The sequence below is a fragment of the Mirounga angustirostris genome, unplaced genomic scaffold (genome assembly GCF_029215605.1).
Source record: "Mirounga angustirostris isolate CCGP_5_RB_7025 unplaced genomic scaffold, mMirAng1.0.hap1 SCAF_2, whole genome shotgun sequence".
Classification (NCBI taxonomy): Eukaryota; Metazoa; Chordata; class Mammalia; order Carnivora; family Phocidae; genus Mirounga; species Mirounga angustirostris.
This window is the reverse complement of record NW_026991710.1, coordinates 203,017,426-203,043,837: the sequence shown is the minus strand read 5'-3', so window position 1 is coordinate 203,043,837 and position 26,412 is coordinate 203,017,426. Positions and strand designations below refer to the sequence as shown.

The 26,412-nt window shown below is 37.9% G+C and overlaps 1 long non-coding RNA gene across 1 annotated transcript in view; it reads right to left on the bottom strand.

Moving 5' to 3' along the window:
• LOC135363528 (uncharacterized) overlaps positions 1–24,122 on the bottom strand; it is a 28,861-nt gene extending 4,739 nt beyond the window's left edge. Inside the window, exons 1-2 of the long non-coding RNA XR_010409212.1 lie at positions 24,004–24,122; positions 1,180–1,299 (exon numbers count right to left, since the gene is read on the bottom strand). This is a non-coding gene — a long non-coding RNA (uncharacterized LOC135363528). The remainder of the gene's footprint in view (positions 1–1,179; positions 1,300–24,003) is intronic.
• Positions 24,123–26,412: the final 2,290 nt, after the last annotated feature.

The window sequence follows — 26,412 nt, the reverse complement described above, 5'->3', positions numbered from 1 at the left end:
GGCAGCACCATTTCAGTATTGTTCACCACAGTATCTCTAGCACGTTGTAGGTACTTAATAAATGGGTTGCTGAATGAACGAATGAATGAATGAGTTGTGGGAGCTAAGCCCAGAAAGCACAGCTGGGGCAAACTGAGCAGGCAAAAAGGAAATCACAGAAGACTCTGAAGAGGAGACACAAGCGGAGCAGCGGTGGAGGAAGACGAGCATGAGAGCAATGGGCAGGTGGGTTAGACATGGGGAAGAAACAGCCGCAGAAGCCCAGACATGAGCTTGTCCAGAGCCTACGAAGTGGTGTGAGAGTGAAAAGAAATGCATCGTGAAAGCTGTTACAGAGGAAGAAATGACTAGATTTGGTGATGGAAACTCGAAGGAAGAGGAGGGAGTAAATGATGACTCCACCATTTTGAGCCCAGGGTACAGCTAAAGAGAGAAATTACGAAGAATTATTCTTTTGGACAGAACATCAATGCATACTTGGATATGTTGAATTCAAGGTTAGTGTTCATTGAACACCATCTCTAGGCACTGAAGATACTACTAAGACATGATGCGGCTTTCACCAAGCTTGTGAAAAAGGCAACTATAACAGCATGAGAAAGCAATCATGGAGAAGTAGAGCGTGGATGGGAGTGGACAAGCTTGCCAGTAAAGAGTGTCAGGTAAGGGAGAACAAAAGATGGAACACAGCATCATTTAAAAATTGAAACTGATCTTAAGTCTCTACTTCTAGAAACAAGTGGGTAGAAAAGAGATATGAAAAGAAAACCAATTATTCCATTTTTGTTGTTTTCCCCCCAATCTATATTCTCTTTTCTCCAAGAGAGCCAAGCTATAGATTTTTTTTAAGTGCACAGTATTTGGATTCCTAACCACAAACAGAAAGCAAACAACAAACACTTGTTGAGTTCATATGATGAATATGAATTACCACAAAATATGCAAACTGGTTGTTTTGAAGGATTTCAGTATATTCTTCACAATCAGCTTTATAATATGATGGAACGCTTCTGCTTAATTACTTAATCCCATTTTAGGTAGTAAATTACAAACAGGCTAACCAAAAGAAAACTTCCCCAAAGACCAACAGAAGACAATTTAAAAAAAATATTTTACTGATCAATTTCCCTTTGAAGTAATTCCAGCCATTCAGATAGTTGTCAGTATTGGGGGACATACCGTCATACGTTCCACTTTCTAATAATGCTCCACTCACTTCCAGTGCTTTGAACTGTTCAACAGAAATGAAGATATAGTCCACCCCTGGTACTTCCCCATCCCTGGGGGCCCTTGTAGTGCCTAAGGAAAAAAAACAAGAAAAAAAATAGGTTGCTTTTAAACTTACAAAATATTGAGAATAATAGAAAATACAGTCTATAGAGAACACATGGGAGAAACACACTACTGAATATATGTACCTTCTAGAAAGACAACCAGAAAATTTTAGGCAACATTTTTAGGTGAAAATAGGACAATAATGTAGAATGACTAAATATACTTTAATATAATCTACATATAGCTACGAAATACAAACCACAAAGACTAAAAAGAGTTCTAGTGTCAAATTAACATCTGAAGGAAAGATAAATCTACCAATGATAAGACTTCATATTTTGGGGGACATGGTTATTCTTTTTTTTTTAATTGAAGTATAGTTGACACACAATATTAGTTTCAGTGTATACAGATTTCATTTTTATCAAGCTACCTTATGCATTTTTCTTCCCTGGTATAAGTGAAGAGAGAAACAATTTTTAAAAGTTCTTTTAATGCACTTTAGTTTTAAAATTTGGTCAAATATTAATTATGAAATTATTTTAGTTTAATGAATAAAGGACTTAAAGCTTAAGATAGGTATTCATATATTGCTTCTCAGCCATTATTCTCTTTAAGTAATTTTAAAATTTTAAGAAGTACAGTGTTTAATGAAATACACTATGGCAACAGAATAGTAAATTCCTATCAAGGAATTCACACTAAAGTAAAATCTTTTATTTATTTATTTTTAAGATTTTATTTATTTGCGAGAGAGAATGAGAGACAGAGAGCATGAGAGGGAGGAGGGTCAGAGGGAGAAGCAGACTCCCCGCCGAGCAGGGACCCCGATGCGGGACTCGATCCCGGGACTCCAGGATCATGACCTGAGCCGAAGGCAGTCGCTTAACCAACTGAGCCACCCAGGTGCCCTAAAGTAAAATCTTTTAGATCAAAGTATAAATTCAGGTATGGCAGCATTGCTACATTTGACTGAATTTTACTGAATATGATTCAACGTTTCTGTGAACTGATACTAGAAAAATTATTTCAAATAGTAGAGAATACAAAAAAAGAGACCCAAGTATTTAGCCTCAAAACAGAGTTGGGATATTGCAGCAAATCCTGCACAAGAATCCCTTTCCAGATCTTTTCTTCCACTTATGCTCCCTAGTCATTAATGGCGCTCCAAGCCAGAGGGCAGAGAGTCCACCATCTTAGGTTCCGCCCTCTATTCCACATCTGGTTAGGAAATCTGGTTGATTCCATCTCCTCAATACCTCTAGGGTTTATACACTTTTCTTCATTCTCACACTCATCTAATTCATATCACTATCTATGGTCTGTTTTGTTGGTCTCATAGGGTCAACCCTTACTTCTCCCTGGCTATGGTCCTTACCTAGACTGCAGCCAGTGACATCTCTAAAACAATCATCTGAGCAAAAAACCTCTAAATCTATCAAAGGTTTCCCATGATCTTTAGCAATAACAATCCTCTTCAGGTTCTTTTTTGCCTCACCCCTTTAACATTCTAGGCTTTAACCATAATAGTTTTTTTTTTTTTTTTTAGTTCTTTTACACTTGCTTACACCTTACACTTGCTTACCTCCACAAGGCCTTTCTCCAAGTCATCCCTTTCCCTGGAAGACTTCCTCTTCCCTTTCCCACTCTTACCTCAGCTGACATCTACTCACCCTTTACATCCTGGCTTAAGAAGTTTCTTTAGAGGACCTTCCCTGACTCCCACCTGGGATGGAACATGAAGGGATGATGTCTACATGGTTCAAACTAATAGTCCCAAGTCTTAACACAGTGAAGAATCATAGTGGTCAAGTAAATTATGTGATATTTTACACAAATATAATTAGCACAGTACCTGGAAATACGCTATTATTATAATTAATGGAAGATTATTAATTGCTCTTACTTTTTAGTTGTATTACATTCTATTATATTCTGTAACCTGAAAAAAATTCACAAAGGTGATAATAAAACATTAATGGTAACAATCTCAGAAAATGATTTAGACAATACTATAAGCAACAAAGTATATTCAATAAGCTTCCCCCTTGTTCTTACCGAACTTTTTATTTTTAAAATGAGCATTTCTTTATCTGCTTTATATCACAGAGGATAAAAAAGCTGGAAAACATAACTTTTTTTGTTAAAATATTTTTGTCATTGTCAAATTTTTGTTTTCTCATGCATTGGCTAAACTACATTGTTAGATTCCCCAAATCAACAGCTTTTAGCTCCATATTAACTAAAAATTAACACTGGAAAATAAATTTAATGATTAAATTTAACACTTATAATTATCTGTGATAGATAGAAAAACGTGGCCCCAATATTTTGTACCTCCTCTCATTAAGAGATGGGGCGGCCTACTGCTTCACCTCTGAAATCTGGACTGGATTTACGATTTGCTTTGAAAAGTTTAATGTGGAGGATGTGATGTTGTACAAGTTCAGGAGTCTAGACTTCCATCTTTGCTTTCTTGGAATGGTTCCACCACCAAGTATGGAAGTCCAGGTTACACTACGATGAGAGAGCCCCAGCCAACAAACAGCACCAAGGTTCCAGACATGTGAGTGAGGCCATCTTAGACCCCCCAACCCCAGTGGAGGTGCCAATGACTGCAGCCACATAAGTGGTCCCGGTTGAGCTCATCTAACTCATGGAATCATGAGAAATGATACATGATAGTTATTTTTCTAGGTTGTTCTAGGGTGATTTGTTATGCAGCAAAGGCTAATTGAAATATTATCCAAATAAACTCTACTATAAAATATACTGATTATAGGGCACCTGGGTGGCTCAGTTGGTTAAGCGACTGCCTTCGGCTCAGGTCATGATCCTGGAGTCCCTGGTTTGAGTCCCGCATCGGGCTCCCTGCTCAGCAGGGAGTTTGCTTTGTCCTCTGACCCTATCCCCTCTCATGTGTTCTCTCTCTCTCAAATAAATAAATAAAATCTTTAAAATATATATATATACTGATTATATAAAACCTGAAAAACCCGATTTAAGAGCAAACCATATTATAGATAATACTATAAAAAGAGCACTGATGCAAGGGGCAGGAGCTACTCCGTGTTTTAGTCTGGAATTGTTAGTAATGATACGATTTTAAGCAAGTACTTAATCCCTCTGTGCTTCATTCTCTTTCTGCAAAGTGATGTTAAGCAAGGTGATGTTCATGATGCTTTCCATGAGTAGATATGAAATGCCATGTGTGACACATATATATATTTCCAAGACTTAAGAAGATTTAATGTTACTTCTCTACAAATATAGGTATTACAAATTTTCACATCCTCTCTCCAAAAATGTGTAATCCCAATACACATAAAAAGTTCTCTCCTTTCACCTACCCTACCCTATTGCCTTCAGCATTCCAGAAAATTTATATTGGTATTCTCCTGATACTCTATATATTTAATGTAAAGCTTTCTATATCACCTCTAGTCCCTACTATATTTCTCCTTTTTACATAAAATTCCTCCAAGTTCTGTTTACTCACAGTCTCCCAACTCCTCTCTTCTGTCTCTTGAGCCCATTCCAATTAGATCACTGCCCCAACCACTCCACTGAGACAATCTGCTGTGTTCATCAGGAGTCTCCACTTTGCTTAACCCAATGCTCAAGTCTCAGTCCTAGTATTACCTGACCTATCAAGATTTGATATAACTGATCATTCCCCTCTTTTGTTTTATTCTGAAATATACAGACAGGTACATAAGACATATATGTAAAGTTTGACAAGTAATAATAAAGCAAACCCCCTCAAGTGAAGAAACAGTATCACCAGGAGATCAAAAGCCCCCTTGTACACCTCCAATCATAAATATCTCCTTCCCCCACCCCCAAAAGTACCCACCATCTTGACATTTGTGATGATTTCCTTTCTTCTTTAAATTTTTTTTTTACCAACTACATAATGCATTCCTAAGCAACAAAGCTTAGTTTTGCCTCTTTTGTAATTTCATATGAATGGAACCATGCCATATGCATCCTTTTATGTCCACATTAACACTTGGAGTCAGGTTTTTAAACTTCTGCCAACATGTGAAGGCATCTCACTGTGTATTTAATGTGCAACTGATTTATGAGATCACACATTCTTTTTCAAATATTTACTAGCCGTAGAGATTTCTTCTGTTGTGAAGTGACTATTCAAGGCTTTTGCCACTTCTCTGTTGGTTTGCCTATCTTCTAAAACTTGACTTGTAGTTCTTTACTACAGTACTTCATCAAATCTAAGTAATCAACAGCTTCCAAAATGCACCACTATTTTATCACTAAAAAAGAAAACTGGCAATTAAAATCAAAAGATTACATCTATCGTAAGATACAATTGTAGAGAGGCTAACATGTGAAATAACTGTGTCTTACTATTGATAAAGCACTGCAGTCCTTTGTCAGATATACGTGTTGCAAAGGGGGTTTCTGCAAAATGTGAAATAAGGGGAAGCCTGGGTGGCACAGTCGGTTGGGCATCCGACTACTGGTTTTGACTTGGGTCATGGTCTCCAGCCCCACGGCAGGCTCTGTGCTCAGCATAGTCTGCTTAAGATTCTCTCTCCCTTTCCAACTCTGCCCCTCCCACTCATGCTTTCTCTCTAAAACGAATAAATAAATCTTTTTTTAAAAATGCTTTCTAGAAACAGTACTTTCTGCAAAATCGTGTTCCCCAAATAGTGGAGATTACTGAGAAAACAGGGTCAGGGTTGATTTCTCAAAACCTATTGCAACTTTGTAACCAGAGCCTAGCAAAATCAGTAACAACCCTAATTAAAAACACTAAGACAGCTTAAAAGATATTTTAAATTCCTGATAAAAATACCAGTGTAAATAAAATACTTTGTCTTTAAATAACAATTTTAAGAAAAGAAAAGATAGCTTGACAGGGGTATAAGGAGGGTTGGAGCTACTGAATAATGAAGATAAGGCAAAAGATGTAATAAATGATTTTTAAGATAAAGTACATGTCCAAATTGAGAAAAGAGGCCAAATCGAGGTGAATGGGCATTATGAACAGTGCATGCAACATTCAACTATGTTTGTATATTCTGTTTACTTGCTGCTACTTGATGACACAAAACTAGCTTACTGGGGAAAATGGAGTAAGAACCAATATTACCTCCATTAAATTGACATCATTATCCTACCTACTTACCAATCATATATGAACTTACTTGTGTTACAGAAACAAACATTGTAGCAGAATAGACAGTATCTTCTCCCACTCTGATTTTTTTCATCTTTTTTAATGGTCTTTTAATGATAGTAGTTTTTCATTTTATTGTAGTCAAATTTATCAATCCTTTCCTTTATAGCTAATGCTTTGTGTCTTGTTGAAGAAATCCTTCCTAAGGCCATGGAGACATTCTATATTCTTTGTAAAAGCATTACAACTTTGCCTTTCACACCTAGTACTTTAATGCACTAAAATAGATTTTATTCGGCCTGATGGGAGGTAGTAGTCCAACTTCTTTTTTTTCCAGATGGCTATTCAACACACTTATTGAAAAGTCAATTATTTTCCCCTCTGATCAGGCAAAGTCACTTCTTTCATAGAAATCTCATATAGAAATGCTTAGATAAAACTGGATGTGTTATTGGGCTATTACATCCTATTTACCCACTGACCAGTCCTGCACCATTATCATGATGCTATAATTAATATATTTCTATGATAAATCTTGGTATAGAATAGAAAAAGTCCACCTATTTTGTTTTCTCTATTTACAGCCCTTAAATATAAAACCTGGAATCAGAGAAATAGGCTAAGAATGCTGGAATTTTTATGGGATTAGAATGAATCTATTAATCAATTTAAGGAGAACTCCTGTCTTCACCATATTGAATCTTTAATCCAGGAACAAGAAATCGGTCAGTATATTCAGATCTTCTTTATGGCCCCTTAATTTTATCTTACAGAAGTCTTTACACTTCTTTAGAGATTAATTTCTAGGTATTTCAAATGCCTATATGCTATTATAAATATCTTTTTGTAAACTTTCATTTTCTAATTATTAATGATATAAAAGAAAACAATTGTGGGAATCTACTTGGTCACTTTATTTGAATATAACTGACCCACAATCAAATTCACTAAACTTACAATTCTGTGAGTCTTGGGACTCATCACTCTTAAAGGTTTTCTCAGGACCCTGTGGAAGCTGCTGATCTGCTGTCACTGTAGTTCTGTGATTAACAGAATCTCATATGCATAGAATCATACACTGATTCCAGTAGTGGTTTGTACCTGGCCTCTTTCATTTGGCATGATGCTTTTGAGATCTATCCATGTTGTGGTTCAATATCCTTTTATTGCCAAGTGGTATTCTATTGCACAGATATACCAAAATTTGATTAGGCATTCACCATTGATGGGCATTTGGGCCGGTTCCAGATTTGGGGCATTATAAATAAAGCAGCTATAAACTTACAAGTCCTTGGGCAGACATATATATAAATTTATGTTGAGTTAATACCTAGGAGTGGAAATGCTAGGCCATATGGTAAGTGTTATGTTTAAAAGAAAATGTCCCAAAGTAAATATACTTTGCATTCTCACCAACTCCTAGATGAGAGCTGCAGTTGATAGACATTAGTGTTTCCATGTAGTCCCTCCTTGAAGTCTCTTGGCCAATTTACTTTTTCTAAATCCCCAGAAAAATCAGTTGATAGGGAAAATGAGGAAACAAGGTATTATAATTCTCCTGTGAGAATTAAAGCTTAATCATCTGACACAGAGATGTTACTGATTTGAAGGAATCTAAAAATATCAACTGAAAGCAAGAGCGGAAAATACTGACAAATGAAACCAAATGGTCAAGTTGACATTTCTAGGCACTAGGACAGAAGCACATGGGAGAGCAGCATTCACAATCCACTTGTCAGTCGTACTTGCAGCTGTTCCTGAGCTACAAGTGTGAGGTTAAGGCCCTGTCTGCTAACAGTGAGTCTTTCTTGCAAATACAATATTAGCGCAGTTAGATACATTTATACTTTATATAAATCTTATGAGTGGTGTTCTCCAAAAATCACAGGTTTTGAAGGCTAAATAAGTCCTTAAATCAGCAGTTCTGATGTGTGATTCTATGTAATGATGTTAACCTTGAAGGGGGATCTGAATGTTATTTGAATACTACCCAACGATGTCCCTTGGCATTTTCCACTGCTTGAGTATGTTGCTATGAGTTTCAGTGCTTTGTAAATCCCTTTAATAGAAGAAATGCAGAGAGAAGTGAATGTTCTTGTGGAACACTCCAACCTGAAATCAGAAACTGGTGTAAAATCTGAAGTAAAAGCAATATAGATTTCGATGGCAAAACCAAAATCAGGGCAAGGAGACAAAATATTTTCATCATTAAAAAAGAAAACAAGCTTATTCAAGAAAACAACCTAACGCCCAATCTGAAGATGCTTTTGAACACACTTAACAATTTGAGGAGCATTTACACAATACAATTTTTTTTTTTTAAATCTCTGGAATACTTGTTACCAAAGTCAAAACTATCAAATAACACAAGTGATGCTTTTTGTACAATTTAATTTTAGAAGTGAAAATGTCAAATAGGATATAATGTGTAGATTTATCTTTCAAACTTTTAACTGATTTTTATTTGGCATTTATTTTGTATAAATGTTTCCTTCTTTAATGTTTTCTATTACCAAATGTATCAAGAAGAGATAAGTGTTGAAAAGTGTTATTATAGCCTTGTTTTTTGATTTGCAATAATAATAAACCAGGTGATTTTTCAAGTGCTTGGTACACCCAGGAGAATCCATTCCACACCATGGTGTTTGTAGCCATCATTCCTGCCATAAAAGTCAAGGGCAGCAGTCATATGGATTCCCAAGGTTAACCTGATTCAGCTAGTACTTCACCTCAATCAACCACAATTTATACTGTGATTAAATTGTGATGCCAGATGGGGAGCAAGATGGTGGAGGAGTAGGAGACCTGGATTTCGTCTAGTCTCAGGAATTCAGCTGGATAGGGATCAAACCATTCTGAACACCTACGAACTCAACAGGAGATCGAAGAAAAGAATAGCAACAACTCTCTGAACAGAAAAGTGACCACTTTCTGGAAGGTAGGACGTGTGGAGAAGTGAATCCGACGTGATATTCAGGAGGATAGACGGCGGGGGAGGGGCCCTCCGTTGGCCGCTTCCGGCAAGTGACAGAGCCATGGAGCACAAAATCAGAACTTTTAGAAGTCAGCTCCACTGTGCTCCCTTCGGCAGCACATATACTAAAATTAGAAGTCGGCTCCGCTGAGGGACATTGCCCCAGTGACTAAGCGAGGGGTGGAACCCTCGCTGGGACACTGTGGTCTCAGGACCCTCAGGGTCACAGAAAGACCGGGGGTGCCTGAGTGCTGCAGAGCTCCCTGGGATGGGAGCAGGAAAGCCGGCTGCAGAGACGGAGCCCAGGCGCGGGCTCTCAGCTAGGGGTTGCCATAAACCGTGATCCGCGGCACAGTTGGGCCACTGCTCCTCCAGCAGGGACCCAACAAGCGGCAGATCCCGGAAGACTCCCCTTCCTCCCCCAGGAGGAGCAGCGCGGGAGCGCACCGCAGAGATCTGCTGGGTTTGGAGACTCCACACAGGGTCATGCGCCAGAGCAAGAAATGCTTGGTCACAGGCCGGGTGAGCACGGAGTGTGGCAGGAGACCGGGGAGACAGGAGGGATTGACTGCTTTTCTCTGGGGGCGCACTGAGGAGCGAGGCCCCGAGTTCTCGGCTCCTCCGGGGCGGAGATTGGGAGGCCGCCATTTTCACTCACCTCCTCCAAAGCTGGATGGAAAGCTTGCAGGGAACAAAAGCTCCCGAGAGCAAACCCAAGCAAATTACTTAGCCCAGACAGGCAAGGGCGGGGCAATTCCGCCTCTGGCAAAGACATTTGGGAACCATGGCAACAGGCCCCTCCCCAAGAAGATCAGCGACAACAGCCAGCCAAGACCAAGTTTACTGATCAATGAGAAAGGCAGAACTCCAGAGCTAGGGGAATACTGCACATAGAATCCATGGCTTTTTTACCATGATTCTTTAGTCTTTCAAAGTTAATTTTTTTAACTTTTTTTTTAATTTTTCTTTTTCCCTTTTTCAAACATCTTATCAATCCCTTTTTTAAAAAGTATTTTTTATTTTTCATTTTTGGAGTCATATTCTATCCCTTCATAGTAGTTACCATTATTTTTCGTATATATATGTAAGTTGTTCTCTCTTTAAAATTTTGGGATACAGTTTCTTCTAACAAATCAAAATATACCCTAAATCTCTAGTGTATGGCTTGTTCTAGTCTCCTGCCTAATCACATTCTCTTCCTTTTTTTTTCTTAAATCCTCTTCTTTCTTTTTTCAACCAACTTCTTATCTTATCAATTCCTTTTATAAAATCTTTTATAATTTTCATCTTTACAGTCATATTCCATCCCTTCATCGTATTAACCCTTATTTTTATACATATATAAGTTTTACTTTCTTTAAATTTTTGGGAAGCACTTTCTTCTAACAGACCAAAATATGCCCAAAATCTAGTGTGTGGCACTGATCTATGCACCAGCCTGATCATATTTGATCATATTCTGGTTTTTTTTTGGTCTTGTTTTGTTTTTGTTTGTTTTTATCTTATCTTTTTCTTTTTTCTTTCTTTCCCTTTCTTTTCCCCTGGTTTCAGGTCTTTTCTGATTTGTTTAGTGTATATTTTCTGGGGACACTGTTACCCTGTTAGCATTTTGTTCTCTCATTCATCTATTCTCCTCTGGACAAAATGACAAGATGGAAAAAATCACCTCAACAAAAAGAACAAGAGGCAGTACCAACTGCCTGGGACCTAATCAATTCGGACATTAGTAACATGTCGGAACTAGAGTTCAGAATGATGATTTTAAAGATACTACCTGGGCTTGAAAAAAATATGGAAGTTATTAGAGAAACCCTTTCTGGAGAAATAAAATAACTAAAATCTAACCAAGTCGAAATCAAAAAGGCGATTAATGAGGTGCAATAAAAAATGGAGGCTCTAACTGCTAGGATAAATGAGGCAGAAGAGAGAATTAGTGATATAGAAGACCATAGATATAGATGGAAAAGATATAGATGGAAAATAAAGAAGCTGAGAAAAGAGAGATAAACAACTACTGGATCACGAGGACAGAATTTGAGAGATAAGTGATACCGTAAGACGAAACAACATTAGACTAATTGGGATCCCAGAAAAAGAAAAAAGAGAGAGGGGCAGAAGGTATTTTGGAGCAAATTATACCAGAGAACTTCCCTAATTTGGGGAAGGAAACAGGCATCAAAATCCAGGAGGCACAGAGAACCCCTCTCAAAATCAATAAAAATAGGTCAACACCCTGACATCTAATAGTAAAACTTACGAGTCTCAGAGACAAAGAGAAAATCCTGAAAGCAGCTTGGGAGAAGAGATATGTAACCTACAATGGTAGAAACATTACACTGGCAACAGACCTATCCACAGAGACCTGGCAGGCCAGAAAGGACTGGCATGATCTATTCAGAGCACTAAATGAGAAAAATATGCAGCCAAGAATACTATATCCAGCTAGGCTGTCATTGAAAATAGAAGGAGAGATAAAAAGCTTCCAGGACAAACAAAAACTAAAGGAATTTGCAAACACGAAACCAGCCCTACAAGAAATATTGAAAGGGGTCCTCTAGGCAAAGAGAGAGCCTAAAAGCAACATAGACCAGAAAGGAACACAGACAATATACAGTACCAGTCACCCTACAGGCAATACAATGGCACTAAATTCATATCTTTCAATAGTTACCCTGAATGTAAATGGGCTCAATGCCCCAATCAAAAGACACAGGCTATCAGATTGGATAAAAAAACAAGACCCATTGATATGCTATCTGCAAGAGACTCATTTTAGAACCAAAGACACCCCCAGATTAAAAGTGAAGGGGTGGAAAACCATTCACCATGCTAATGGACACCAAAAGAAAGCTGGGGTGGCAATCCTTGTATCAGACAAATTAGATTTTAAACCAAAGACTGTAATAAGAGATGAGGAAGGACACTATATCATACTTAAAGGGTCTACCCAACAAGAAGATCTAACAATGGTAAATATCTATGCCCTTAACATGGGAGCAGACAATTATATAAACCAATTAATAACAAAAGCAAAGAAACACATTGACAACAATACAATAATAGTGGGGGACTTTAACACCCCCTCACTGAAATGGACAGATCATCTAAGCAAAAGATCAACAAGGAAATAAAGACTTTAAATGACACACTGGACCAAATGGACTTCACAGATATATCCAGAACATTTCATCCCAAAGCAAAAGAATACACATTTTTCTCTAATGCCCATGGAACATTCTCCAGAATAGATCACATCCTAGGTCAAAAATCAGGTCCTAACAAGTACCAAAAGATTGGGATCATTCCCTGCCTATTTTCAGACCACAATGCTTTGAAACTAGAGCTTAATCACAGAGGAAAGTCGGAAAGAACTCAAATACATGGAGGCTAAAGAGCATCCTACTAAAGAATGAATGGGTCAACTAGGAAATTAGAGAAGAATTTTAAAAATTCATGGAAACAAATGGAAATGAAAACACAACTGTTCAAAATCTTTGGGATGCAGCAAAGGCAGTCCTAAGAGGAAAGTATATAGCAATACAAGCCTTTCTCAAGAAACAAGGTCTCAAGTACACAACCTAACCCTACACCTAAAGGAGCTGGAGAAAGAACAGCAAATAAAGCCTAAACCCAGCAGGGGAAGAGAAATAACAAAGATCAGAGCAGAAATCAATGAAATAGAAATCAAAAGAACAGTAGAACAGATCAATGAAACTATTTGGAGCTGGTTCTTTGAAAGAATTAACAAGATTGATAAACCCTGGCCAGACTTATCAAAAAGAAAAAAGAAATGACCCAAATCAACAAAATCATGAATGAAAGAGGAGAGATCACAACCAACACCAAAGAAATACAAACAATTATAAGAACATATTATGAGCAACTCTATGCCAGCAAATTAGATAATCTGGAAGAAATGGATGCATTCCTAGAGATGTATCAACTACCAAAACTGAACCAGGAAGAAATAGAAAACCTGAACAGACCTATAACCACTAAGGAAATTGAAGCAGTCATCAAAAATCTCCCAACAAACAAAAGCCCAGGGCCAGATGGCTTCCCAGGGGAATTCTATCAAATGTTTAAAAAAGAATTAATACCTATTCTTCTGAAACTGTTCCAAAAACTAGAAATGGAAGGAAAACTTCCAAACTCATTTTATGAGGCCACCATTACCTTGATCCCAAAACCAGACAAAGACCCCATCAAAAAGGAGAATTACAGACCAATATCCTTGATGAATATGGATGCAAAAATTCTCACCAAAATACTAGCCAATAGGATCCAATAGTACATTAAAAGGATTATTCACCACAACCAAGTGGGATTTATCCCTGGGCTGCAAGGTTGGTTCAATATCCGCAAATCAATCAATGTGATACAATACATTAATAAAAGAAAGAACAAGAACCATACGATCCTCTCAACAGATGCAGAAAAAGCATTTGACAAAGTACAGCATCCTTTCTTGATCAAAACTCTTCAGAGTATAGGGATAGAGGGTACATACCTCAATATCATAAAAGTCACCTATGAAAAACCCACAACGAGTATCATTCTCAATGGGGAATAACTGAGAGCTTTCCCCCTAAGGTCAGGAACGCGGCAGGGATGTCCACTATCACCACTGCTATTCAACACAGTATTAGAAGTCCTAGCCACAGCAATCAGACAACAAAAAGAAATCAAAGGCATCCAAATTGGCAAAGAAGTCAAACTCTCACTCTTTGCAGATGATATGATGCTGTATGTGGAAAACCCAAAAGACTCCACCCCAAAACTGCTAGAACTCATACAGGAATTTAGTAAAGGGGCAGGATATAAAATCAATGCACAGAAATCAGTGGCATTCCTATACATCAACAAGACAGAAGAAAGAGAAATTAAGGAGTTGATTCCATTTACAACTGCACCCAAAACCATAAGATACCTAGGAATAAATCTAACCAAAGAGGCAAAGAATCTGTTCTCAGAAAACTATAAAATACTCATGAAAGAAATTGAGGAAGACACAAAGAAATGGAAAAACGTTCCATGCTCATGGATTGGAAGAACAAATATTGTGAAGATGTCAATGCTACCTAGAGCAATCTATACATTCAATGCAATCCCCATCAAAATACCATCCACTTTTTTCAAAGAAATGGAACAAATCATCCTAAAATTTGTATGGAACCAGAAAAGACCCCGCATAGCCAGAGGAATGCTGAAAAAGAAAAGCAAAGCTGGTGGCATCACAATTCTGGACTTCCAGCTCTATTACAAAGCTGTCATCATCAAGACAGTATGGTGCTGGCACAAAACCAGACACATAGATCGATGGAACAGAATAGAGAGCCCAGAAATGGACCCTCAACTCTATGGTCAACTCATCTTCGACAAAGCAGGAAAGAATGTCCAATGGAACAAAGACAGTCTCTTCAACAAATGGTATTGGGAAAACTGGATAGCCACATGCAGAAGAATGAAACTGGACCATTTCCTTACACCACACACAAAAATAGACTCCAAATGGTTGAAAGACCTCAATGTGAGACAGGAGTCCATCCAAATCCTAAAGGAGAACACAGGCAGCAACTCTTCGACCTCAGCCGCAGCAATTTCTTCCTAGAAACATTGCCAAAGGCAAGGGAAGCAAGGGCAAAAATGAACTATTGGGACTTCATCAAGATAAAAAGCTTTTGCACAGCAATAGAAACAGTCAACAAAACCAAAAGACAACCAACAGAATGGGGGAAGATATTTGCAAATGACTTATCAGATAAAGGGCTAGTATCCAAAATCTATAAAGAACTTATCAAACTCAACACCCAAAGAACAAATGATCCAATCAAGAAATGGGCAGAAGACATGAACAGACATTTTTCCAAAGAAGACATCCAAATGACCAACAGACACATGAAAAAGTGCTCAGCATCGCTCGGTATCAGGGAAATCCAAATCAAAACCTCAATGAGATATCACCTCACACCAGTCAGAATGGCTAAAATTAACAAGTCAGGGAACGACAGATGTTGGTGGGGATGTGGAGAAAGGGGAACCCTCCTACACTGTTGGTGGGAATGCAAGCTGGTGCAGCCGCTCTGGAAAACAGTATGGAGGTTCCTCAAAAAGTTGAAAATAGAGCTACTATATGATCCAGCAATTGCACTACTGGGTATTTACCCCAAAGATACAATGTAGGGACCTGAAGGGGTACGTGCACCCCAATGTTTATAGCAGCAATGTCCACAATAGCCAAACTGTGGAAAGAGCCAAGATGTCCATCGACAGATGAATGGATAAAGAAGAGGTGGTATATATATACAATGGAATATTATGCAGCCATCAAAAGGAATGAAAACTTGGCATTTGCAATAATGTGGATGGAACTGGAGGGTGTTATGCTGAGCGAAATAAGTCAATCAAAGAAAGACATGTATCATATGACCTCACTGATACGAGGAATTCTTAATCTCAGGAAACAAACTGAGGGTTGCTGGAGTGGTGGGGGGTGGGAGGGATGGGGTGGATGGGTGATAGACATTGGGGAGGGTATGTGCTATGGTGAGCACTGTGAATTGTACATGACTGTTGAATCACAGATCTGTACCTCTGAAACAAATAATATATTATATGTTTAAAAAAAAAAAGAAGATAGCAGGAGGGGAAGAATGAAGGGGGGGAATCGAAGGGGGAGATGAACCATGAGGGACGATGGACTCTGAAAAACAAACTGAGAGCTCTAGAGGGGAGGGGGGTGGGAGGATGGGTTAGCCTGGTGATGGGTATTAAAGAGGGCACGTTCTGCATGGAGCACTGGGTGTTATACGCAAACAATGAATCATGGAACACTACATCAAAAACTAACGATGTAATGTACGGTGATTAACATAATAATAATAATAATAATAATAATAATAATAATAATAATAATAATAAACAACTTTGATGCCACTTCTTGTCCTGAATTACAAGCATCCTGCTTTCCATCGGAAGGAATGTGGCACTGTGCTTAAGCCCAAGAACACAACCAAATCTAAAATTCCTTCTTGGAGAGTCTGTCTCCTGGGACTACTACAAGTACCAATTTTGTATCAACCAGGATCCAAACAGGAGAGAGACACATGGTAAGTTGAACAAGGAGAGCTTAATACAAAAATGATTAACTATTTACAAGGAATTAACTAAGAGGATATAAAAGAGAACTTTAAAGAATACCACCCTAGAGCTGAGGAAGAGTACTCAAATAAGGAACAAACTTGGAAGGGAGGGATGCTCCCACACTCTGGGATTCAGACTTCTTTGGAGAAGGTGTGGTCATAGCCTGGGGATGGATCTGGTTCATAGATGGTAGGTCAAGGCTGGCAGACAAGGAACAGTCTGCTGGGGTACTGATGAAATTCACCAGCAAGCTGCCTGCAGTGGGGGCTGTTTCGAACTGCCTAGAAAACCATCTGGGACACTGGCTGGACTTGCCAGAAACCCAGTAGAAAACCACTTGCAGGGAATATTGTTGAAATCTGGGGAGCCACGTGGGGTGCCCATCAAACTCATTATGAAGCTGCAAGGAAGTCAGCAGGTGCACTGGTGTAATTCAGGAAGCTGCCTATGAGGTGGGAAACTGAGTGCTGGAGCACTGCTGAAACTTACGGTCTTTTTGCAGGCAGGAGCAAAAAGAAAAAGACACACCGCAACTAGCAAAAGATGATTTTTCTTTTTCCAGTATTCTACCTGCCAGCCCCAAGATAATCTGACGATGTACCTACCAGCTGGCAAAGGAGGAATGCTGCAATGTCATACCCAGGCAAAAAAGAGTAATTTGAAGCCAAGAGGCACTAAATTAATAACTGGCAGACTAGTTTTCTGAGCGATTCTACCATCAACGGGAGTTGAATTTTGTCAAGTGTTTTTTTTTGTTTTTTGGTTTTTTTTTTGCATCTATTTGAGGAGATCATCTGTTTTGTTTTGTTTTTCTTTTCCAGTCTGTTACCATATTAATTTGAAATGTTATCCCAACTGTTCATTCCTGGGACAAATACCCCTTGGTCATACTTTATTATCCTTTTACACATTGCTATATATTTATTTGCTAAAATATTTTAAGGAGTTTTAAGTCTATGTTCAAGAAAAATTGTGGTCTAGTATTATTTTCTTTTAATGTCCTTGTCTGGTTTTAGAATCAGGATAATGATCAGATCACAGAATGAGTTGGGAAGTTCCCCCCTCCTCTATTTTCTTAAAGAGTCTGTGTAGAATTAGTATTATTTCTTCTTTAAGTATTCGGAACAAGTCACTCCTACCATCTGGGCCTGACACTTTCTTTTTTTTTTTTTTTTTAAGATTTTATTTATTTATTTGAGACAGAGAGAATGAGAGAGAGAGAGCACATGAGAGGGGGGAGGGCCAGAGGCAGAAGCAGGCTCCCCACCGAGCAGGGAGCCCGATGCAGGACTCAATCCAGGGACTCCAGGATCATGACCTGAGCTGAAGGCAGTTGCTTAACCAACTGAGCCACCCAGGCGCCCTGGGCCTGACACTTTCTTAATGGGAAAGTTACAAACTACAAATTCAATTCCTTTAACAGATTGAGAACTGTTATTAAGCTCATCTATTACTTCTTTATTTTTTAAAGATTTTATTTATTTAAGAGTGAGTGAGAGAGAGAGAACAAGCAGGGTCATGGGGAGAGGGATATGCAGACTCCCCACCAAGCAGGGAGTTTGACTTGGGGCTTGATCCCAGGATACTAGGATCATGACTCGAGTTAGAGGCAGACGCTTAACTGACTGAGCCACCCAGGCATCCCTCATCTATTTCTTCTTGAGTGAATATTGGTAGTTTTTTCCCTCCAAGGAATTTTTCCATTTCATCTGAGTTCAGTTTACTGTCACCAAGTTGTTTAGAATATTCCTGACTGTCCACTTAACATCTGTAGGATTTTTAATGATACCATCTCTCTCATTCTTAATATTGTTAAACAGTGTTTTCTCTCTCTTTACCTGAGCAGTATGACTAGAAGTTCACCAGTTTTACTGATCAGAAAAAAATCAACTTTGGGTTTCATTGATTTCTCTATTCTGTTTTCTAGTTTATTGATTTCTGCTTTTATCTTTATTTCCTTTCTTCTACTTAATTTGGGTTTACTTTGCTCTTCTTTTGCTAGAAGTTTAGATCACTGATTGAGATCTTTATTTGCTAAGTATTTAACACTATAAATTTCCTGTTATACCAACATCCCACAAATTGGTATGTTGGGTTTGATATGTTTTGAGAAGCTAATATGTGTAATATTTTGTATTTTCCTTGTGGATTCAACTCACAGGTTATTTAGAAGTGTGCTATTTAATTTCTAAATATTCAGAGATTTTCCAGATTATTTTGTTAAGTGATTTCCTGTAATTCCATTATGATCACAGAATATATTCTGTAGGATTTAAATTCTTTTAAATTTACTGGATCTTGTTTTATGGCCCAGAATATGGTCTTCATTTGTAAATGTTCCATGTACACTAGAAAAGAATGAATATTCTTCTGTTGTTGGAAGGCATGTTCTAATACATAGCAATTAGGTCAAGTTGGTTCAAAGTGTTACTCATGTTATAACCCTACTGATTTTTTGTTTACTTTCCCTAAAGGAGGTGTTGAAATCTTAAACTCTATTGTTGTTGTCTATTTCCTTTCAGTTCTATCTCTCTGGTATCATTTCCATTCCACCTGAAGAATTTCCTTTAGTATTTCTTATAGTGCAAGTCTGCTGGTGAAAAATTCCCTCACTTTTTTTTTTTTTTTTTTGGTCTGAAAAATTCTTTATTTCTCTTAAGGATATTTTTGTTGTATGTACAAATCTAGGTTGGCAGTTTTTCCTTTCAGCATGTTGAAGATGACATTTGATTGACTTTTGCCTTGTACTGGTTTCTGTTGACAAGTCTACAGTCCTTCATTGTTCCCTTGTATTTAATGTATCTTTTTTTTTTAAAGATTTTATTTAATCATTTGACAGAGAGAGAGACAGCGAGAGAGGGAGCACAAGCAGGGAGAGTGGGAGAGGGAGAAGCAGGCTTCCTGCCGAGCAGGGAGCCCAATGTGGGGCTCGATCCCAGGACCCTGGGATCATGACCTGAGCTGAAGGCAGACGCTTAACGACTGAGACCCCCAGGTGCCCCGTATTTAATGTACCTTTTTTCTGTCTGCCTTTCACGTTTTCTCTATCACTGGTTTTCAGCAATTAGATATGATATATTTAGATGTGCTTTTTTATGTTTCTTCTGCTTGGGGTTTGTTGAGATCCACAGCTCTGTAGATTTATAGTTTTCATCAAATGTGGAAAAATTTCAGCCTATTTCTTCATTTTTTTTTTCTGTATCCCCCCTTTTTGGTTTGACAGTGTGCATAGCTCAATATGAATGGATCACAGTCCTGTTCTGCCTATGACCCAATTTCTGAAAATAGTTATTACATATATCTTGCCCAATTTCTAGTTGTTTACAGTAAGAAGGTAATTCCAGTACCAGTTAGTCTTATTTTTTTAAGATTTTATTTATTTATTTGACAGAGAGAGACACAGCGAGAGAGGGACCACAAGCAAGGGGAGTGGGAGAGGGAGAAGCAGGCTTCCCGCTAAACAGGGAGCCTGATGTGGGGCTCGATCCCAGGACCCTGGGATCATATCCTGAGCCGAAGGCAGACGCTTGATGACTGTGCTACCCAGGCACCCCACCAGTTAGTCTTTCATGGCAGAAGTAGAAATGTCTCTCTCTCTCTCTCTGGTTACTTAAAAAAAAAAACAAACTAATGTCTTCAGTCTTTTTCCTGTTTCAGTTTGATTCATTTATATTGCTATGTCTTCAGGTTCATTGATCTTTTCTTCCGCAGTTTCCAATCTGCTGTTAAGCCCATCCATGAATTTTTGAAGTTCCATTTAATTCTTTAAAAAAAAATCCATTTTCTCTTTATTTTATTCATATTTTTCTTTAAATCCTTGAGCATATTTATAACTCTAAAATGCATGCTTCAGTCATATCTGTTTATATGTCATTTATGCCATTTCTGTTTTGTTTTTTGTATTAGCTGACTTTTCTTTGGATTATGGGCCATATTTTATTCTCTTTTGTATACCTAATAATTTTTATTAGACACTGGGCATTGTAAATACTATGTTATTCAGTGTCGAGGTTTTGTTGTCTTCCTTTAAACAGTGTTGATTTTTCCTCTTTCCTCCCTCCTATCCTCCCCTCCTTCCTTTCTTTTGGCTAACAGTTAAGTTGTATGCATATCTGCCTGATCCTTTGGGGCTTGTTTAATTAAGCTCTGTTAAAATGGGCCCCAAGGAGCTTACACCTATTTTAGCGCTACTAGTAAGCCATGACCCTTGAGGTCTCTCCACTCAGGTAGGCTAGAACTCAGATTCTCCCAGCCCTGTGTAAACTCTGGAAATTGCTAACTTTACAGCTCCCAGAGAATCTTTGCCTGGCCATGTGGAGTCTCATCCTATACATTCTCAGCTTAGTATTCACCAACAGAGTCAAGGGGGCACCTATGCATATTATTTGAGCTCCTTTTCTTCATAGCTTTCTCCTCTCTGACACCCTGTCCTGCAAATCTCAGGCACCTCAGACTTCTTGAACTCATATTTCTGTCTCCTCAACTCAGAATCCTCTGCACTCTGCCTGGGCTTTCCCTCCTTGTATTATAGTCCAGAAAGTGGCTCCAGGCAGAAGGCTGATGAAACCACAGGACTCCTTTGTGTGCAGTCTCCTTTCCACTTTTATTAGGGATCATAGTCTTGTCCTTTCAACAGTGCAGTATCTGACAATGGTAGATGTCTTTCTTTCTCTTATTAATTTTGTTGCTCAAATTGTTTCAGATCTTGTCAGTGGGAACCCTTTCTAGATGGCTTTTTAAAAACAAACAAAAAAAATGTGCTTCTGATATGTCCCCATAGTTTTTTAGGCATTTATATACTTCCTGGGATAATCAGATGTTCCAAGTTCATCTTGTACTTTCCTTGCTCCAGACCCAGAATCAGAATTTTCTATAAGAAGATTTGGTATCTTTCAGTAAAGAATGGTAATTAAAAACCATTTGGTATGTTAACTGTCACTGATATACCACTGCATTCTTGGAGGAGTTGTGGATACTTCAGTGTGTTGGTTACAAGTCCTGTTAGGATGTGAAAAGGCTGTAGCTGTTTGGACCCTATGAATGAAAACCAAATAAACTGTAACTCCTTTCTAGGACAAAACCTCACACTGAGGAGAAACTACAAAACTAGGACAGTACAAATAAATTTAAAAGAAGATCCAAGTAAAAGTGCAGAGTACAGCAGAAAGTACAAGTACATATTTTTATTAACCTGTTTTAACAAGGGAAGAGGGAGCTCTAGAGCTATGAAACTAAAAATGCTACCCTGAGACAGCCCATGCGGGCAAAATACCAAGTTATTTATAAGGGAATGAAAATTAGATTGTTTTCAGACTTTTAAAGAGCAATGCTTTATGCCAGAAGATAATCAGATAATCGACTAATAGAATTAAGATAGTCAAGGAAAGAAAATATAAGGCAAAGATTTCATATATATCCAAACAAACTTGAAAGTATAAAGGCCATAGACAAACTGTGATGATCCTCTCTTTCCTGGGGAATCTAGTAGAGAAGAAGCAGCTTTAGAAAACCACAGTTATTGAAGAAACACCAACATAAGGATTGGTAGTTACATTCGATGTGTATTTACCTACAGAATAAAAAATAAATGATAATAAAGGGGAGAGTGCAATATGTAATGGCTGTTTGTTTTGTTAATATAGACACAGGTCAAGAATTTAAAAAAAAACAGTGAAAATGAGGAAAGCATATATGAAGTGGAATAAGCTTGCTGATTATCTTTGTTTGGGGTAAAAAAATATTATTTCTCTAGTCAGATGATGGGAGAGAAGGAAGGAGTAAGAAGCAATAAGTAGATCATTTAGGAAGGGAGGAAGAACAGAGTATTATATAAAAGTATAAAGATAGCCATTAGAATGAAGATACAAACCTTTCTAAAGAGAGAGATCAAATAAAATGGACTATGTGGTGAAAGGCTTTTTATATAAAAGATGTGTATATGGGTAAAATAGAAAACCATGACAAAACAGAGACTAAAGACATGGATCACATCAATAAATATAAAGAAAGTTTCACACTGGCTACAACATCCAACACTATTTGTAAAACAAAGAGCTTCAGAAAGATGAAAGAATAAAAGTCAGACAAAGATATACCAGGCAAATGCAAAGAAAAGAAGACAGGAGTTGCAATTCTGAAATCCAACCATGTAGATTTACAGGAGGAAATCATACATAAGGAGTTGGATTTAAAAACAAAACCAAAACATTTTATACCATGTTAAAGAGTCTGGACTTGTACTCAATGAGAGACTTTGAAGGATAAACCGTAGATGGACAAGAGTCAGACATGCACTTAAAGACAGACCAGACTGAGGGGATGTGGGAGGTGGGGATGCAGCTAGAACCGGGAAGAGGGCAGACACTGAGGGTCTGCTCCAGGACACATGGTTTGCCCTCATGTTCTCATTTTAATTCTTAGAACTCCATGAGGTGTCTCTTGTTATTCATATTTTATATATGGGGATCCTGAGGTTCAGAAAGATCAAGTAACTTGTCCAAGGATCAGTATTTTTCACCTAGCTCTTTGCCCCTACATATTGTTATCTGTTAAAAAAAAAAAAAGTTCAAGCAAGAAAGGGTGAGCATCTAAGGCAGTGCAGAAGGATTGGTATTTAAGGAGCGTAATTAGGCAGGCTTGGTGATAGATGGGACACTGTTGAAGAGTAAATAACAAGAAAAAGAAATAAAGAATTCCAGAGCCATTGTAAGAGCTACTATCTACCAGAAGTTACAAATATATTGAAAAGGAATACAAACCAGAACATTCTTTTACATCCTTTTACTGTTTACTGCTTTTTATTCTTTCCCAGACTTGTTCTAACTAAAATCTAAGCATACATGGTTTCTTGTTTTGTGTTAAAACACACACACACACACACACTCACACACACACACACAGCATCCTTACAACAACAACAACAACAACAACAACAACCAGGTCCTATGAAAACTACCAAGACTGGAATAGATATACAAACATCTAGATAAAAATTCAACATAGATTACTACAAAGAAGGTAGTGCATTTCCTCCTTTTTTCCTTTGGGGAAGGGGCAGATCTTAAAATAAGTAATGTCCTCATAATTAAGACAAAAATGTTTGTTCTCAGTGTACAAGGCACTGAGAGTGAAAAAAGTTTATTATTTATTCTTACTGAATAAACATTTGGAACTGATTTATAGAAGAAAATTTAGTTAGCAGAATGTACATGGATAGTCTTAAACTCTTAAAGTCTAATGACTGTTTTTAAAGTTACAATATAGAATCTTCTAGTTTTTCTACTTTAAAAACAAAAGCCCTGCATGTCCTTGGAAAACTTTTCTCCTTATCCAATTTGTGTTTCATTCTAGTGCCCCAACTCAGTCTTCCCAATCTGATATAAGATACTCTACTGAATTACTTCTACATGTTTGATTAGTTAAATAAGGATACATTGGCCTTTCTTTTATTCAATCTCATACTTACATGGAATGGTTCTCAAGTAGAGATTATCTCTGATCACTTGCTGCAATTTGTGGTCAATTGATCCTTTCTGAAACTGAAGACTCAGGTAATGTCGCAAATCTTTATTAATGACTTTGCCTACGAAAAAAAACACAGAAGACAGAACACATAACTGTTAGATCTCCAGTTAAATATTGATGGTAGTGACTGAATACCCTTAAACCATTTAGCTATAGACAGGAAAAAGAAATCAGAGTATTTTACTGTATTTTACTAAAAACAACATTGCTTTACTAAAAACAAATTATTATAGTACTATAATTAATAACATATACCTATAGTACATAATGTTGGCATAATTTTACAATAGTAGGGGAAGGACAAGGTATAGGTCAGAGAATATGACAAATACCCAAGATAATTTCCATCTATAGCTTTAAATACCATCTATATACTGATAACTTCTAGGTGCTTATCATGTCTCCATCCCTGATCTATGTCCACCAAGCTCCAGAGCCATCAAACTCATTCGTATACATTGCAAATATAGAAAGTCAAATAAGCACCTCAAATTTCAGACAGCGGAAACAGAACTCTTAATTCCATCCTCCCCCAATTTTTCCTCTGCTCTAGTTTTCCTTGTCTTAAGCAAATAATAGCACCATCAACCCAGCAGAACAGACCCAAAAGCTAGAAGTCATCAGAAGTTTCTGATTTCTCCTTTTCACTTCTATCCCTCAGATCCAATCCAGTAGCAACTTTTGTCAGTTCTATCTCCAAAACATGCCCTATGTCCACTTCTCTCCATTTCCAGAGCCTCCACCCTAATCAAAGCCACCATCATTTCCCATCTCGGATTCTGCAACAGCCTTCTAATCTGTCTCCCTGCATTCATTCTTGCCTCCTTCCTGCTCCCACCACTTACACAGAAGCCAGAGTGAGATTCTGAACATAAACCAAATAATCACTACTCTGTTTAATGCCCCCCACCCCCGCCATGACTTCTTTTTGCACTTGGGATAAAATCCAAACTTCCACATGTTCTAGCTTTGGCCATCTCTGACTCAAACCCATTCACTAACCCCCCACTAGCCATGCTTCCACCCACACTGGCCATCTTCCAAAAGGCCAAATGGACCCTACCTTAGAGCCTTCTGCCTATCACTGACTGAACAGGCATTTTCTGTCCACTCACTTGACTCCTAGATACAAGGTGATTCAATAACAGAATGAAAGATTTTTTTTCTTATTTGTGGGGGAAATGGGAGATAAAAAGAGGACTATTAGAGGTCTCAAAGAAATGTTAAGCAGAAAAATAGAGGATTGCAGAAATCTGATAGCAGTGAATTTATAGTAAAAATTGAACTTAAAATGAAAACCAAAGCAATCCAAACACTGTTCACTAGATAAGACTTCACAGGATTACAAAAGGGCAATGCTAAAACATAATGGATTACTATATTGAGTAAGAAATGACTAGGCAATTAAAATATACTCTTTGTTTTATTTGGAACAGCTTAATTATGACAAGGATAAGTCAAAAGGTTACTACAGATCAGTTCATTCTTTTAACTATTATTCCATGATGTAGCATTTCTAATCCCCCCTTTTGGTCTTTTCTCACAGGTATAAGCAAGCATAACCAAATGAGAGGGTGTTAATAGAAGCAGGAAACCAGGGTGCTGTTAAAGTTTAGAGATAACATTCGGATCCTAAACTAATAAACACAGACCAAAAAGTCTCTGTTTTGCCTTGCCAAAAATAGATGCTGAGGAAGGGGGACCCCTCTCTGATCAAAGAAGAAAGCCTGAAAGATTTTTATAGGGATAACACAGAAGAATCCCTGGTCACAGAAGTGGTTTCTGCCAGGCATTCAGGGGCTCTACCAACCCGAGTTCCATTTAGATGGAATCATATTATGCCATTTCTTATTTTTATCATAGTACTTGTTCTTTGCTGAGTGGAAGAAAAACACAATTCATAATCAATACTGTACAGTCCGAGAACCCAGAAATAGACCCTCAACTCTATGGTCAACTCTATGGTCTCCAACAAAGCAGGAAAGAATATCCAATGGAAAAAAAGACAGTCTCTTCAAGAAATGGTGTTGGTAAAATTGGACAGCCCCATGCAGAAGAATGAAACTGGACCACTTTCTTACACCATACACAAAAATAAACTCAAAATGGATGAAAGACCTAAATGTGAGATAGGAAATCCATCAAAATCCTGTAGGAGAATACAGGCAGCAACCTCTTTGACCTCAGCCACAACAACCTCTTGCTAGACACGTCTCCAAAGGCAAGGGAAACAAAAGCAAAAATGAACTATTGGGACTTCATCAGGATAAAAAGCTTTCGCATAGCAAAGGAAACAGTCAACAAAACTAACAGGCAGTCTATGGAATGGGAGAAGATATTCTCAAAGGAC